Genomic DNA, 16,329 nt, shown 5'->3' with positions numbered 1-16,329 from the left:
TCCCCCATGTCCGGAATCTCAGAGACCACCTGCATTAGTTCTTTCACTGATTCTCTGGTTATTGCTTCTGTGTCTCTAAATATCCTGCTTCTCAGACTCATTCTCTGCTTTTCAGGTTTATGCATTCTCTTTACTGAATTCACTCTTCTTTCACACACTCCCATTTGCCCCATATAATTATTTTATAATTTGGTTAGTTCAATGTACAGTGTGTGCATTATTATGACCATGAAATGCTCATCACAAATAAGCATTCAGTAGACTATGATTGCTTTATCTTTCCTGAATCAACTTTTTAATTTCCCTGGAGTAAATAAACGTCTTATCCCTTCATTTGCTTAGTTTCTGTTGTTCTCATTAATTCCTTCCCAAGCTCCCCCCAGGTAAATCTTCACGAATATATTCAAGCCTATCCACTATTCCATTATCTTCATGTCTGTGCAGACAGCTGGCCCGCAGCCCTCAGTCCTGCCCCATGTGGACGTGATGTCTGCACACCTGGGGCAGGGCGGATACCTGGATCCCCTTCAGCTCATCTTGGGTGCCCTCTGCCTGTCTCCTTCTGGCTCCCTGTTGCCTGGATCCCACATGCTTCCCTCTTTTGGTTTCCTCTATCATTTCCCCCACTGCCTAGTGATATCCTGTGGAAAGGAACGTGGAAAGTAGACACTGACATCTAAACATCTGATGTGCCTTTAGGCTACCCTTGCCCTGATTCACGCAGTGATGGGATTGAGACTCTGTGCCAGACACAGCTGTCCTCAGGATATGGGGACCATGTGTCATATCTTCCAACTGCCAGGCCTGTGTTGTGTCTTGGAGTTTTCAAGGTCTCTGCTCCTCTACCCTCTTTTTGACATTTTATTGTGCTGTCTCTTGGTGTGGGTCTCCTTTCATCTACTCTAGTTAAGAATTTGGGTAGGGGTGCCTGTGTGGCTCCGTCGGTTAAGTGTCGGACTTTGGCTCAGGTCACAGTCTCATGGTTCATGGGTGGCTCTGTGTTGACAGCTCAGAGACTGGAGCCTGCTTCAGATTCTGTCTCCTTCTCTCTCTGCCCCTCCCTCATTTCTCTCTCTCTCTCTCTCTCTTTCTCTCTCTCTCTCTCAAAAATAGATAAACATTAAAAGAATTTTTTTTTAAAGAATTTGGGTAGATCTTGGGGTACCTGGCTGGTTCAATTGGTTAAGTGTCCAACTTTGGCTCAGGTCATGATCTCATAGTTTGTGAGTTCGAGCCCCACATCAGGCTCTGTACTGATAGCGCAGACATGGAATCTGCTTCAGATTCTGAGTCTCTCTCTCTCTCTCTCTCTCTCTCGTCTCTCTCTCCGCCCTCTCTCTCTCAAAAATAAAAAACATTTAAGAATTTGGGTAGATCTAGGGGTCTGTGGGTGCCTCACTGGGTTAAGTATCTGACTCTTGATTTCAGCTCAGGTCATGACCTCATGGTTTGTGGGTTTGAACCCTGCATCAGGCTCTGCTCTGTGCAGAGCCTGGCTGGGATTCTCTGTCTCCCTCTCTATATGCCCCTCCCTTGCTCACACTCTTTGTCTCTCTCAAAAATAAATAATAAATAAACTTAAAAAAAATAATTTGGGTAGGTCTAAAACTGAAACAGGAAAAAATAGAAAAATTGAACAGTCCCATAACCAGTAAAGAAATTGTATCAGTAATCCAAAATTGCCCAAGAAACAAGAACCCAGGGCCAGATGTCTTCCCAGGGGAATTCTATCAAACATTTAAAGAAGAATTAATACCTATTCTTTTCAACTTTTATTTATTTTTGGGACAGAGAGAGACAGAGCATGAACGGGGGAGGGGCAGAGAGAGAGGGAGACACAGAATCGGAAGCAGGCTCCAGGCTCTGAGCCATCAGCCTAGAGCCTGACGCGGGGCTCGAACTCACGGACCGCGAGATCGTGACCTGGCTGAAGTCAGATGCTTAACCGACTGCGCCACCCAGGCGCCCCAATACCTATTCTTTTGAAACTGTTCCAAAAATAGAAATGGAAGGAAAACTTCCAAACTCATTCTACAAGGCCAGCATTATCTTGATTCCAAAACCAGATAAAAAGAGTCCACTGAAAAGGAGAATTACAGACCAATATCCCTGATGAACAATGATGCAAAGATTCTCAACAAGATACTAGCAAACCGAATCCAACAATACATTAAAAGAATTATTCACCATAATCAAGTGTGATTTATTCTTGGGCTGCAGGGGTGGTTCAATATTTGCAAATCAATCAACGTGATACATCACATTAATAAAAGAAAGGATATGAACCATGGGATTCCCTCAATAGATGCAAAAAACCCATTTGACAAATTACAGCATCCTTTCTTCATAAAAACCCTCAAGAAAGTAGGGATAGAAGGAACATATGTCAACATCATAAAGGCTATATGAAAGACCCACAGCTAATATGATCCTCAAGGAGGGGGAAACTGGGAGCTTTTTCCCTAAGGTCTGGAACACTACAGGGATGTTCACTCTTGACACTGCCATTCAACATAGTGTTGGAAGTCTTAGCCTCAGCAATCACACAACAAAAAGGAATAAAAAGGCATCCATGTCAGCAAGGAAGAAGTCAAACTTTTACTCTTTGCAGATGACATGATACTCTATGTAGAAAACCCAAAAGATTCCACCAAAAAACTGCTAGAACTGATACATGAATTCAGCAAAGTCACCGGATATAAAATAAATGTACAGAAATCTGTTGTATTTTCATACACCAATAATGAAGCAACAGAGAGAGAAATCAAGGAACTGATACCATTTACAATTGCACCCAAAACCATAAGCTACCTAGGAGTAAACCTAACCAAATAGGTAAAAGATCTGTACTCTGAAAACTATAGAACACTTATGAAAGAAATTAAAGAAGATACAAAGAAAAGGAAAAACAGGGGCACCTGTGTGGCTCAGTTGGTTAAGCATCTACTATTGAGTTCGGCTCAGGTCATGATCTCACCATCATGAGATCAAGTCCCACATTGGACTCCATGTTGAGTGTTGAACCTGCTTGGGATTCTCCATCTCCCTCTCTCTCTTCCCCCTCTCCCCCGACTCGCTCTCTCCCTCTCTCTCTCTTTCTCTCTCTCTCAAAATAAATAAACATTAAAAAAAGAAATGAAAAATATTCCATGACCATGGATTGGAAGAACAAATATTATGTCTATACTATGTATATGTTATGTTATGATATGTCTATGTTAAAATGTCTTTACTACCCAAAGCAATCTACACATCCAATGCAATCCCTATCAAAATAACACCAGCATTCTTCATAGAGCTAGAAAAAACAATTCTAAAATTTGTATGAAACCATAAAAGACACTATATAGCCAAAGTAATGTTGAAAAAGAAAACCAAACCAGGAGGAATCATAATTCTGGACTTCAAGCTGTATTACAAACCTGTAGTCATCAAGACAGTATGGTACTGGCACAAAAACAGACACACAGATCAATGGAATAGGATAGAGAACCCAGAAATGGACCCACAACTATATGGTCAACTAATCTTTGACATAGCAGGAAAGACAGTCTCTTCAACAATTGGTGTTGGGAAAACTGGACAGACAAATGCAGAAGAATGAAACTGGACCACTTTCTTACACCATACACAAAAATAAATTAAAAATGGATAAAAGGACTAAATATAAAACAGGAAACCAGCAAAATTCTAGAGGAGAACACAGAGAGCAACCTCTTTGACCTTGGCCACAGCAACTTCTTAGTAGATATGTCTCTGGAGGCAAGGAAAACAAAAGCAAAAATGAACTCCTGGGACTTCATCAAGATAAAAAGCCTCTGCTCAGCAAAGGAAACAATCAACAAAACTAAAAGGCAATCAACAGAATGGGAGAAGATATTTGCAAATGACATATCGGACAAAGAGCTAGTATCCAAAATCCACAAAATCTTTCAAACTCAACACCCAAAACATACATAATCCAGTTAAGAAATGGGCAGAAGACATGAACAGACATCTCTCCAAAGAAGACATACAAATGGCCAACTGACACATGAAAAAATGCTCAACATTACTCATCATCAGGGAAATACAAATCAAATCACAATGAGATATCACTTCACACCTGTCAGAATGGCTAAAATTTAAAACTCAGGAAACAATAAATGTTGGTGAAGATGTGGAGAACGGGAAACCCTCTTACATTGTTGGGGTGGGGAATGCAGGCCACTCTGGAAAACAGTATGGAGGTTCCTCAAAACTTAAAAATAGAACTACCCCACGATCCAGCAACTGTACTATTAGGCATTTATCTAAAGGATACAAAAATACTGATTGAAAGGGCATATGCACCTTTATATGTTTATAGCAGCACTCTCCACAATAGCCAAATTATGGAAAGAGCCCAAATGTCCATTGACTGATGAATGGATAAAGATGTGGTATATATACAATGGAACATCAGCCATCAAAACGAATGAAATGTTGCCATTTGCAACAATGTGGATGGAACTAATGCGTATTATGCTAAGTAAAATAAGTTAGTCAGAGAAAGAAACTACCTTATGATTTCACTCATATGTGGATTTTAAGAGATGAAACAGATAAACATATGGGAAGGATGGAAAAATAAAATAAGATACAGAGAGGGAGGCAAACCATAAGATACTCTTAACTATAGAAAACAAACTGATGGTTGCTGAAGGGGAAGTGGGTGGGAGAATGGGCTAAATGGGTGATGGGAAGTAAGGAGGGCATTTGTTGGGATGAGCACTGGGTGTTATATGCAAGAGATGAATCACTAAATTCTACTCCTGAAACCAAAACTACACTATATGTTAACTAACTTGAATTTAAGTAAAATCTTGGAAGGAAAAAACATAATAATAATTTGGTTTGGTCTTTCAACATGTGTGTTTTTCCCTGTCAACTCTGAGTAATACTCTTAAAATTGTTTTTTATCATTTCCTACTCTCCATTCTTTTTTTTAATGTTTTTTTTTTTTTTGAAAGACAGAGAGAGACAGAGCATGAGTGGGGGAGAGGCAGAGAGAGAGGGAGACACAGAATCTAAAGCAGGCTCCAGGCTCTGAGCTGTCAGCACAGAGCCCGATGCGGGGCTCAAACTCATGAACCTCAAGATCATGACCTGAGCTGAAGTCGGTCATTCAACCAACTGAGCTACCCAGGCACCCCGTCTCTCCATTCTTTTTAAAACTACTGTTATTAACTTATTGGAGTCACTTGATTGAGAGCCAAACAGGTCTTCTCTCCTGCTGACATCACCTTCCCAACTGTACTACTACGGGAAAGTACAGCTGTAATCATCCACTTTATTGACTAAATTATTCATTTCAACGGTCATTTTTTTAAGTTTGTTTACTTTGAGAGAGAGAGAGCGCGCGTGCGCGAATGGGGGAGGGGCAGAGAGAGAGGGAGAGAGAGAGAGAGAGAGAATCCCAAGCCAACTCTGCACTGTCAGCTCAGAGCCTGATGCGGGTCTCACACCCATGAACCACAAGATTATGACCTGAACCAAAATCAAGAGTCAGACACTCAATCAACTAAGCCACCCAGGGGAACCCCTCTATGGTCACATTTTTAATTTCCAAGGGCTCTTTCCTATTCTATGGTTATATACCACTGTGTATAATCGTGTTTTTGTTTCATATCCATATGTCTTTTACATACTGTAGATATGATTGATACTAGCGGTAGGGTCTCCTTGTCATCCGCTTTCATGATATCATGACCTTTCTCCACACACCACTTATTTCAGGAGTGACTTACATTTATCTCTGTCATTTCTGCTAAATGCTCATCTCCCACATAACAGTGCCGGTGTTGCATGACCAGGGTCTCACCCTTGCTCTTTGTTGTAGCTCTGGAGTCCAGCTGATCCTGAGCTACTGGCGGCCTCAAGATGTATACTGGATGATGGGCTTTAGTTTGATTTGAGCAGGTAAGTCACACTGCCACTTAATGTCCTCCTAGATTCTGAGCTAAACAGCCTCCCATCACAGAACATTCTGGAACACTGTAACAGTTCACTTGCATGGAGTGCGCAGTCATACCCACCTCCTTATGGACAGGGATCCAAGGACAGACAAGTCAATAGGCCTCTAAAAGCAAATCTTAACCCTGGTTCCACCACCTCCTTATTCCACGTCTCCCTTTCCCTGTCTGTACAAAGGGATCTCCTATGAGGTGACTTTTGGGTTTACTTTGAAGATTAACTTTGACCCTCTGTGTACATCACATGGTGATAATGCCTGAGACATATTCCACTATTTATACATACCATCATCATATTGATTATAGCACTTAAAGTTCTGCTTTTTCTTTATAAACCACAATTCAAGAAACATCCTTGAAAATATACTTTTGAAAAAAGTATGATTATCTCAAGATAAACTCCTAAAAGAAAATGTCTGTGTTACAATATAAGCAGATTTAAATTGTGGAGACATTTTCAGAAGAACCTTTGAAAATTTTATACCAGTGGGGCACCTGGATGGCTCAGTCGGTTAAGCGTCTGACTTCAGCTCAGGTCATGATCTCATGGCTCATGAGCTCAAGCCCTGCATCAGGCTCTGTTCTGACAGCTCAGAACCTGGAGTTTCCTTCAGATTCTGTATTTCTCTCTCCCTCTGCCCATCCCCTGCTTGCACACACTGTCTCTCACACACACACTCAAAAATAATTAAACACTAAAAAAATTTTTTTTCTAACTTTATACCAGTTTTCACTACCATCACCCTTTATGACAGTGTATTTTCCCAACCATCTGTTGGACACTCTCATCACCTGGCTTCATCTTTGCCAAGTTGATAGATTCTAAGTTGTATTCCATTTCTTATCCACATTCTCATTTTTCTTTATGTATACTTATCACCAATATATTTTTTTGATGTTTCATTTCTTCCCTTCTGAATTGTTTTCTAATATTCTTAATTCTCTTTTTTCTTTTCTGTTTATTTTTTTATTTGACTACAGATGACACACACTTTCAGGTTTACAACATAGGGATTTGCCACATCACCCAATAATTCCACTCCTGGGTATTTACCGAAAGAAATGGAAACACCAATTCTTTAATAATTTTTCAAATGGATTGTAGTTATTTTAAAATATGGAATTGAAGAGAGAATAAACAGCAGCCCCCACATCTGTAACAGGTCTGACACTGACAGCTGGGCCACAGTGTGGTCAGAAGCTGACCGATGACACCACTGGGCCATATTATTCCTGTGGGACATGAGCCAGTCATCTTAAGAATATCAATATCAGACAAGGACACTCTGAAACCATGACATTACTTTGTCTAATTACAGACAAAACAGGCATTGTACAACCCACAAAATACCCAACATCTCCTTGTGCTGGTTAATGTGACCAATCACTGCTTCTTTACCCTTACTGCTTTATCATCACTCTGGTCTGTCCTGCTTAGAAATGAAATTCACTCAGATGGTCAAGCATAGAATTGCCCACACATGCTCACAACATGCAGCCAGGAGCGTGCCCCAGCTTCCACAAACCCTCCCCCAAACACCCATCCAAAGCTCATATCCTTATAGGTTCCAACACCTTCATATTAAGATGCCTCATGGCCCCAAAGGAATGCGTTCTTTCTCAGTGCAACAAGTAATAGATCCAACTTGAATGCCCACAGCTGCTCCTGGTGGTCTTTGGCTGGAGAACATTGAAGCATGTTACCCTTTTGTCTGTCAAAATTGTTTCTGTGTCTTTTAATTTGATCACGACATGTGTTTGAATCTTTGTGAGTGCTTGACATGCAGATATTTTGTTTGGCTTTATCATTTTCATATCACAATTTTCAAATCATTGGGCCACACTTAGAGAATTCTTCATCCCACAATTATAAATGTTTCATGTATATTTTCACCTTGGTAGAAATGAAGAGCAGAGGGTTTCAAGGGTAAAGGAAAACACAGAGAAATGTCTGAATTTGGGCAAAAGAGTAACAGGTAAAAGATTCTAAGGTGGTGGAATCTAAGATGTACATCTTCTGCTTTAGGATTTTTACAAGTATGTGCAGGGCCTACAAGGTAGCTCATATATGTTGTGTTCAGTAAATCCTCTCTCTTGGGCTCAGTGAAGACTTACGTGCCTGCTTATGTTTACCAGGTTAACACAAACACCAAGTCACCCAAGGTAATAGAAACTAAAATTACCTCCAGTGATGGGCATTTTTGAACAGTGAATTTGATTTGATACATCACGTTTTGGTTAATCTCTATACACTTTAGCAGTTATAATGCATTATTAATTAAACTCTCAAGGGTATGTCTCAAATACACATAGACAAATCCATGACTTCCATACGAAGATAAATTTAGTATACATAAACCTATGAGTCACATAGTATCTATTTTGAGGAGGATTTTGAAAACCAAGAACATTCTAGATATGTACTGTCCCAATGGAGACTACTAAGGATACCTGAGTGGCTCAGTTGATTAAGCGACTGATTCTTGATTTCAGCACAGGTCTTTATCCCACAGTTCTTGGATCGAGCCCCGCATGGGACTCTGCAGTGACAGCACAGAGCATGCTTGGGATTCTCTTTCTCCTTCTCTCTCTGTCCCTCCCCACATCAAAATAAATAATTTTTAAAACTAGTAGCTACTAACCACATATGGCTACTTAAATTCAAATTCCTTTGAAATAATTAAAAATGCAACTCCTCAGCACATTAGCCCCATTTCAAATGCCACCTGTATCTCAAGAGCCACATGCAGCTTGTGGCCACCATGCTGGACAGGGTAGATATAGAACAATTCCTTCATTACAGAATGTTGTATTGGACAGTACTGCATTGCATGCTTTATGGGCCTCAAGTCAGATGCATTAGGTACATGTAAAATGTGAATACCAATATTATTTCTCTTACAGACTACATGAGATCTCTCAGATGTGAATACATAGTAAGGTGGTATATCACAAAATCAAAGTCAGTCATGCATGGGTCTGGTGCCTTCAGGCACAAACTGTTCCCAATTACAAAAGGAAATACCAGCCCCTCCACCTCCTTCCCAGACTGAGGACACTCTGGCAGCAAACTTCCAGGAGGTGAGTTCTGTCCCGGGTGCCCTCAGGGGCTAAACTCAGAGCTAAATTATCAGAGCCAAGTCCAGCTCAGGGAAAGGGATTCTGCTAAGAAGAGGCCAGGGCAGGGATCAGCTGGGCGACCCTCCCAGGTTTATTCAGAGCAGCAGTTCTCAAAGTGTGGTCTGTGGAACACCAGAAGTCACTGAGGCCCTTTCACAGAATCCATGGGGTTTAAACTATTTTCATGATAGTACATAGACAGTATTTGCCTTTTTACTATGTTGACATTCACAGTGAGGTAAAACATAGCCAGAATGGAGGTTATGGGTCCAAACTACAATAGTTGTTATTCTTCACCACTACTTACTTCCATTAAATATATATATTAGTATCACTTTAAAATGCCCTGAAGTATTAAAAATTATTATCTTTACCAAAATATTCTTAAATCCACATGTTCTTTATTTTTTATTTTTTAGAGAGAGAGTGAGAGTGCAAGCAGGGGAGAGGGGCAGAAGGTTAGGGAGAGAGAATCTTAAGCAGGCTCTACACTCAGTGCGGAGCCCAACATGGGATTTGATTCCAGGACCCTGGGACCATGACATAAGCTGATATCCAGAGTCAGAGTCAGATGCTCAACCAACTGAGCCACCCAGGCACCCCTTAAATCCACATTTTAAATATGTGTTATATGATGACTTGGGATGTGTAGCACTTCTGCTACATCCCTAAGCCCCAGGGAAAATAAGCTCCATGAACTTAATTGGAATGCTTTTTATGTGTTTGTTTTTCTTTTGCAGAATGCCATTTTTATTTGAAAGAATGAATGACACAGAAACTTGGATTATTTAGTCTAGGATATTTGGCAGATAGTTTCTTGAAAATTAACATGAACCTATCCCTTCATGAAAATCAGTTCACATGAGACAGCTGGCAGTACTTGTTACCTTGATAAAACGTAAGCTCTCAAGAGAAAATCAACATTTTGGAAAACTTGTGATCCACCAATAAGCCTGACAGCTTCTCATACTGAGAAACTTTTCTGTTGGGATTTGTGGTAATATTAAAACAAATGTGATGTTCTGATAATTCCATTCCAATCTAACAAACGCTATCTATATCACATAGTGAAATGACACTTTAAAACAATCAGGCATTAGTACAAGATCCATTCAATGTGCAGATACGCCTATGGGTTTAATGTAACACAGAAGGAGAGAGTCAATGATGCTGTTTCAGGTTCTACTTTGCAAATTACCTTAGAGAAAGTACAATTTGTGTTGTTTTAATATAGTATCAAAGAAGAATATTCATAATTATTTGAAAAGGTTATGAAACATACTATTCTTACGTTGCAGGGTTGTAAATTACTTCATATATTTCAACCAAAACAACACAATAAATGCAGAAGCAAATTTGAACATCCAGTGGTCTTCTAACGAGACAGACAAGAAAGAGATTTGCAAAAATGGAAAATATAACAAAATCCAGTCTTCTCACTACCCTGTTTATTTGGGGAAATGGTTCTTTTTCATAAAAACAGTATTTCTGTTTTCATGCCATGGGTTATTAATATGACCATAAACGAATTAATAAATTTTTAAACCTGTTTTATTCCTATTATGGTAAATATTGACAGATATAATCCACAGACATAAAATTATCCTTGGGATCCTCAGTAATGTGTAAGACTGTGTAGATAACCTGAGAACAAAATGTTGGGAGAATCACTGACTCACACAGCTCCTGGGCCACGACTCAGGGAGAGATTGTGACAAAGAGCGCTCTGTGAAGTAGGTGAGGGGGTCTGGGCAGTCCCTGGTCCCTGGGGCTGGCTCTCAGGGACTCAGGTTCCAGGGCTGTGTTGAGGGGTCCCAATCTCCACTTCTCTTTCTACAACCATTGTCAGGTATTTCCGCCTGGATACTGATGACGCAAACTCAGTTCACACTCCTATTAGTGTCGGGTTTCCGGAGAAGCCAATCAGCGGCACTGCAAGTTCCCCTGTTACCAAGTCTCCGCACCCGACCCCGCTACCAACTGCGAATCATTCTCTCCAGACCCTGAAGGAGCGGGTCATTATGCCCCGAACCCTCCTCCTGCTGCTGTCGGAGGCCCTGGCCATGACCCAGACCTGGGCGGGTGAGTGCGGGGTCTGATGGAAAGGGACTCAGGGGCAAGGGGACCGCCCGGCGAGGACGTAGGACCCCGGGGGGAGGTGCCTGTCCTCCGCCCCCACCCCAGACCCCCACCCGGCCCCGCCCTGGCCTGTCCTCCCCATCCCTCTCCCACTCTGCCTTGCTCTCCCCGACTCGGGTCCCCCTCGTCCTGCCCTCCCGGCCACCTCCACCAAGGACCCGGCCCCGAGCCGGGAGGAGGGTCGGGCGGGGTCTCAGCCCCTCCACGGCCGCAGGCTCCCACTCCCTCAGGTATTTCTCCACCGTCGTGTCCCGACCCGGCCGCGGGGAGCCCCGCTACTTGGAAGTCGGCTACGTAGACGACAAGCAGTTCGTGCGGTTCGACAGCGATGCCCCAAGTCCGAGGGTAGAGCCGCGGCGCAGTGGTTGGAGCAGGAGGGGCCAGAGTATTGGGACCGGGAGATGCGGAGGGTCAAGGAGACAGCACAGATTTTCCGAGTGAGCCTGCAGACTGCCCTCGGCTACTACAACCAGAGCGAGTCCGGTGAGCGGGCCCGGGTCATGACCCCCATCCCCACTGATGGGCGGGGGTCGCCCCAAGTCTGGGTCCGAGCGCCACCCGAAGTCTGCGGGAAACCGCGGCCCGCCCCCGGCATGGCAGTCCCTCAACCCGGGAAGAGCCCGCGGGAGCTTTTAAGCGGTTTCACTTTCGGTTTGGACTTAGTCGCTTGCCTGTTGGGACTAGGAAGGTCTGGGGGCTGACCGCGGGGTCAGGGCTTCGTTGGCGTGTCTGACTGCGGGGGCGGGGTGGAGACCAGGGTCTCACACCTTACAGGATATGTATGGCTGTGACCTGGGGCCAGACGGGCGCTTCCTCCGCGGGTACAGTCAGTTGACCTACGACGGCGAGGATTACATCGCCCTGAACGAGGACCTCCTGGACCGCGGCGGACACCGCGGCGCAGATCACCCGCCGCAAGTGGGAGGTGGCCGGTGTGGCGGAAGACTTCAGGAAATACGCGGAGGGCATGTGTTTGGATTGGCTCCGCAGGTACCTGGAGATGGGGAAGGAGACGCTGCTTCGCGCAGGTACAGGTCCGCGGGGCCTCCCCAATCTCCCTTCCACTGGGGCTGGCTTCCCACGAGAAAGGAAAAATGGACTCAGTGTCAGAACAGCGCCCCTCCCGGGGTGGGAAGAGGGAGATCCACCTTGGTGTTCATATTTCTACTAGAGAGTAACTCCCCTAGAGGGCGCTTTTCTCTAAAGGGCAGTGAGGAATCCAGTCTCCCCCTGGGATGCAGGTTGAGTCCATCCCTGAAATAACCCATCAGCAGTTCCCTCTGACTCTGGCAGCCACCTTGTGAACCATGACCTTCCCTCTCAAGGCCTTGATCTCCCTGAGAACATCTTTGGAGATCTGACTCCGGGTTTTCTGAATCATTCACCCTCCACCACAGTCAGAACTATAGTGTGTTCCCCACTTTAGATCTGCAGCCTCCCACCCGGGCTCTCTCCCTGATTCCAGAACTTAACAAGAATCAGGAGATCCCAAAGGCTAGACTGGGGTCTGGGTTTTGTGCTTCTTCCATCTAGACCAGTTGTCCCGTCCACCTCAGGATGGTCACATGGATGCAGTTTCAGTGGCCCATAAAGCTAAACCACAGTGTGGTTTCTCTGTTTCTTCTTCCTCAGAATCTCCCAAAACACGGGTGACCCGCCACCCCATTTCTGACCGTGAGGTGACCCTGAGGTGCTGGGCTCTGGGCTTCTACCCTGCGGAGATCACCCTGACGTGGCAGCGTGATGGGCAGGTCCACACCCAGGACACAGAGCTTGTGGACACCAGGCCTGCGGGAGATGGAACCTTCCAGAAGTGGGCGGCTGTGGTGGTGCCTTCTGGAGAGGAGCAGAGATACACGTGCCATGTGCAGCACGAGGGGCTGCCCGAGCCCATCACCCTGAGATGGGGTAAGGAGGGTTTGGGGTAGAGCCCCGTGTCAGGGAAAGCAGGGCCCTTCTGGAAATTTCAGAGTCAGGACTGAAGCCAGAGGTCTGGGCCTCTCACCTTCCTTCCCTTTCCAGAGCCATCCTCTCTGCCCTCCATCCCCATCCCAGGCATCATTGCTGCTGTGGTTGTCCTTGTGGTCATTGTGGTGGTTGGAGCTGTCATCTGGAGGAAGAAGTTCTCAGGTAGGAACAGAGTGGGGGGATCTGAGACTCTAGTCCCCTTGGGGAGTTTCGTAGGTAGCACATTGTCCTGCCTTGTTCCTGGGAAGTACCATCCACACACATGTACCTGCCCACTCTGGAGCCATTACTAACATTCACTCCGTAGCAAAGCACTTGGAAAATGAAGGACAGATTTTCACTTGGTAGTTCTGCTGATGGGGACCTGATACCTAGCAGTGACAGGACAGAGAGGAAGGTCCCTGTTCAGGACAGACCTCCAGCAAGTCAGGTGGTCCTGTGACCCCACAACTCTTTCTTCATGTGTCCCAATCCTGTCCTGGGTGTTTAGTCAGAACTCTGGAAACTTCATTTTGGACCAGGACTAGGAGGTTGCTCTAGGATCTCATGGCCCATCTGTCCCAAGTCTCTAACATGATATTTTCTTCCCACAGGATGAAAAGGACCTAGCTACTCTCACGCTGCACGTAAGTATGGAGGGGGTGATTCCTGAAACCCTGGGATAGTGTAGACAGGACTCTGTGGGAAGCTCACCACCTCCTCCATAGCTCCTCATTTAGTCTCATCTCCTATGGCTCTGATCACGTCCTGTTTATTCCACCCCAGGCAATGACAGTGCCCAGGGTTCTGATGTGTCTCCCGCAGCTCCTAAAAGTAAGACTCCAGAAGGCCTGAACTGGGGAGGAGTGGGGGCAGTAGGAGCACTTTGAGCATATGGGAGGCTGTTGAGAATGTGGCATTTATGTGACCTAAATGTGTTCATGATTATCTATGATTATCTATGATTATCTATCTATCTATCTATCTGTTATCATGATTATCTATGAACTCCCACAGTGGGAGGCCAGCTGACTGTGGAGGACTGAGCAATGCAGGATCTTTTCACACTCTCACTTGGTTACAAGAGCTCTGGACTTCTCTTTCTGCAAATGGTGTCAGAATGTGTCTGCGTTCCTATTAGCATATTGTGAGGACACAGGAGACTGGCCCCCCCTGCCCACCATGACCTGTACTGATTCGTGTTCCCTTTCTGACCTGCTTTCCTGTTTCAGCAGAGGCAGGGTTGGACCATCTCCATCCTTATCTTTTTTTCGTGTTGGGCTGAGTACTGACGCCTTACTTTCCTATGGAAAGTGAGAATCCAGATATGAATTGGTATTTTGTAATTCTGGGTATGTGGGATTGGTGAATTAATAAAAGAAAAGACTTGTAAAGTTGCAACAAAATAAATGAAAGCACTGAGAACCTTCCAGAACCCTCATGTTTCCTGTGCCATGTCTGTTGCAGGTGCAGACAGGAGAGGGCTGGAGGAGCCGAGTGTGGACGGGGCCTGTGTCCAGTCGGTGCTCAGTGCATCCTTGGTGTCTCGAGCTCCCTCCTCAGCTGGGTCATGTCTCTTCTCCTTGTCCTTGTCCCTTCTGTGGCACCTTGTCTCACCAGGACCGTGACCACAGGGATGTGGACGTCACCTGTCACCAGGACCTTGTGGAGCAAGAGCTTCCTGTGACTGGGTCAGCAGGCTCCATCCTGGGTTGTGACCTTAGGCCCATCTTTTGGGTGTTTTTTTTTTCCCTTGTTTCTATGGAGCATCAGGCCTTTTCTTGCTCGTGTGTCCGAGTTTCTGTCTCCTTCTCCCCAGATGACCCCAGTGGTTACAACACCAGGAGTCCTTTGGGCTGTTGTTCTGCAGGCCTAGGTGGGCCCTGCACACAGGAGTCTCTGTGGTTTGGAGACATGAATTTTCAGATTCATCCATCTCCTCCCTCTAGAGTTGTCTTCTGGATTATTCTTTACATCCTGAGGTAGACAGAGAGGAATCTGGGAGTTTCTCATCCTTGTTCAACTTCAGTTAGTTTCTACCTTTCCTGCCTCTCTGCCCCCTCTTCCTGTCCTTAGTTCTAATGATACTGGTGCTGGTTCCCGTCTACATTCATGGATTTATAAAGCAGGGTCTAATGTAGATTTCTATTTAGTTGGAGAAAGGGCCCCATGGAGCCTAAGTACAGTGATTCTGAAGACAGGACTATAACTGTGTGCTGTGCTGTGCAGGGGAAACTCTGTGGGAGGGGGGAGCTGAGCAGAAAGAGGGAGGGGGGAGCAGCCCTGGGAGAAAGTAGAGGCGGCACTGATGGTGAGGTGGGGGCACTTTGTGCGGGAGCTGCCACGAACCGGCTGTGCCTGAGGCTCATCCAGAAGACAGAGGTCCTCTCCGCTAACCAATCGTTCCACTGATAATGTCGTGTGCCACGTGCAGGACCCACTATTTTTTCATCTAGGACACCTCAGTGACTAAGGCAAACGTGCTTGTCTTGTGGAGAATATGTTCTAGTGGTGAGGGGCAGACTCCACTTGACCCTGGAACAATGTGGGGATTGAGGGCAATAACCTCACTGTGTAGTCTCAAGTCCAAGTATAACTTTTGACTCCCCTAGAACTTAAGTACTAATAGCCTACTGTTGACTGGAAGCCTTTTGATAACATAAACAATTCTTTAACACATATTTTGTATGTTACATGTATTATATACTATACTCATAAATTAAGCTAGAAAGTACTAAGAAATCATAAAGAAACACGCATTTGACGATACTGTAAAAAACAAGCCCACATATTGGTGGATGTACACAGTCAAAGCCAGTGTAATTCAGATTCAACCATATATTGTATAAATGTGGTAAATAAGGGACTTGTTTAAATTGGTAGGTGCTTTGAGGAAGGTGACCCAGAGAGTTTCCTGTGTGGGGACAGGGAAGGTGGCTACTTTACTGTCAGAGGGAGCCTCACTGGGAAGCTGACCTCTGAGAGATGTGCGGGACACAAGGAATTGTTGAAGAGCAATTCTTCAGGGAGTTCTTTCCAGGCAGGGGAACCTCCAGGCACAAGCACTAGGGCAGGAGCGTGTCCTTGTTCAAGGAAGGGTGAGAGGCCACTGTGGCTGGAGCAGAGAGCA

At 44.8% G+C, this 16,329-nt stretch overlaps 1 pseudogene; it reads left to right on the top strand.

Moving 5' to 3' along the window:
* Positions 1-15,880, top strand: part of LOC125166418 (DLA class I histocompatibility antigen, A9/A9 alpha chain-like) — a 38,293-nt pseudogene extending 22,413 nt beyond the window's left edge.
* The last annotated feature ends 449 nt before the right edge of the window (positions 15,881-16,329 follow it).

This window comes from Prionailurus viverrinus, chromosome B2 (assembly GCF_022837055.1).
Source record: "Prionailurus viverrinus isolate Anna chromosome B2, UM_Priviv_1.0, whole genome shotgun sequence".
NCBI classification, from domain to species: domain Eukaryota; kingdom Metazoa; phylum Chordata; class Mammalia; order Carnivora; family Felidae; genus Prionailurus; species Prionailurus viverrinus.
The sequence above is the reverse complement of the archived record's forward strand: the minus strand, read 5'-3'. Positions and strand labels throughout refer to the sequence as shown.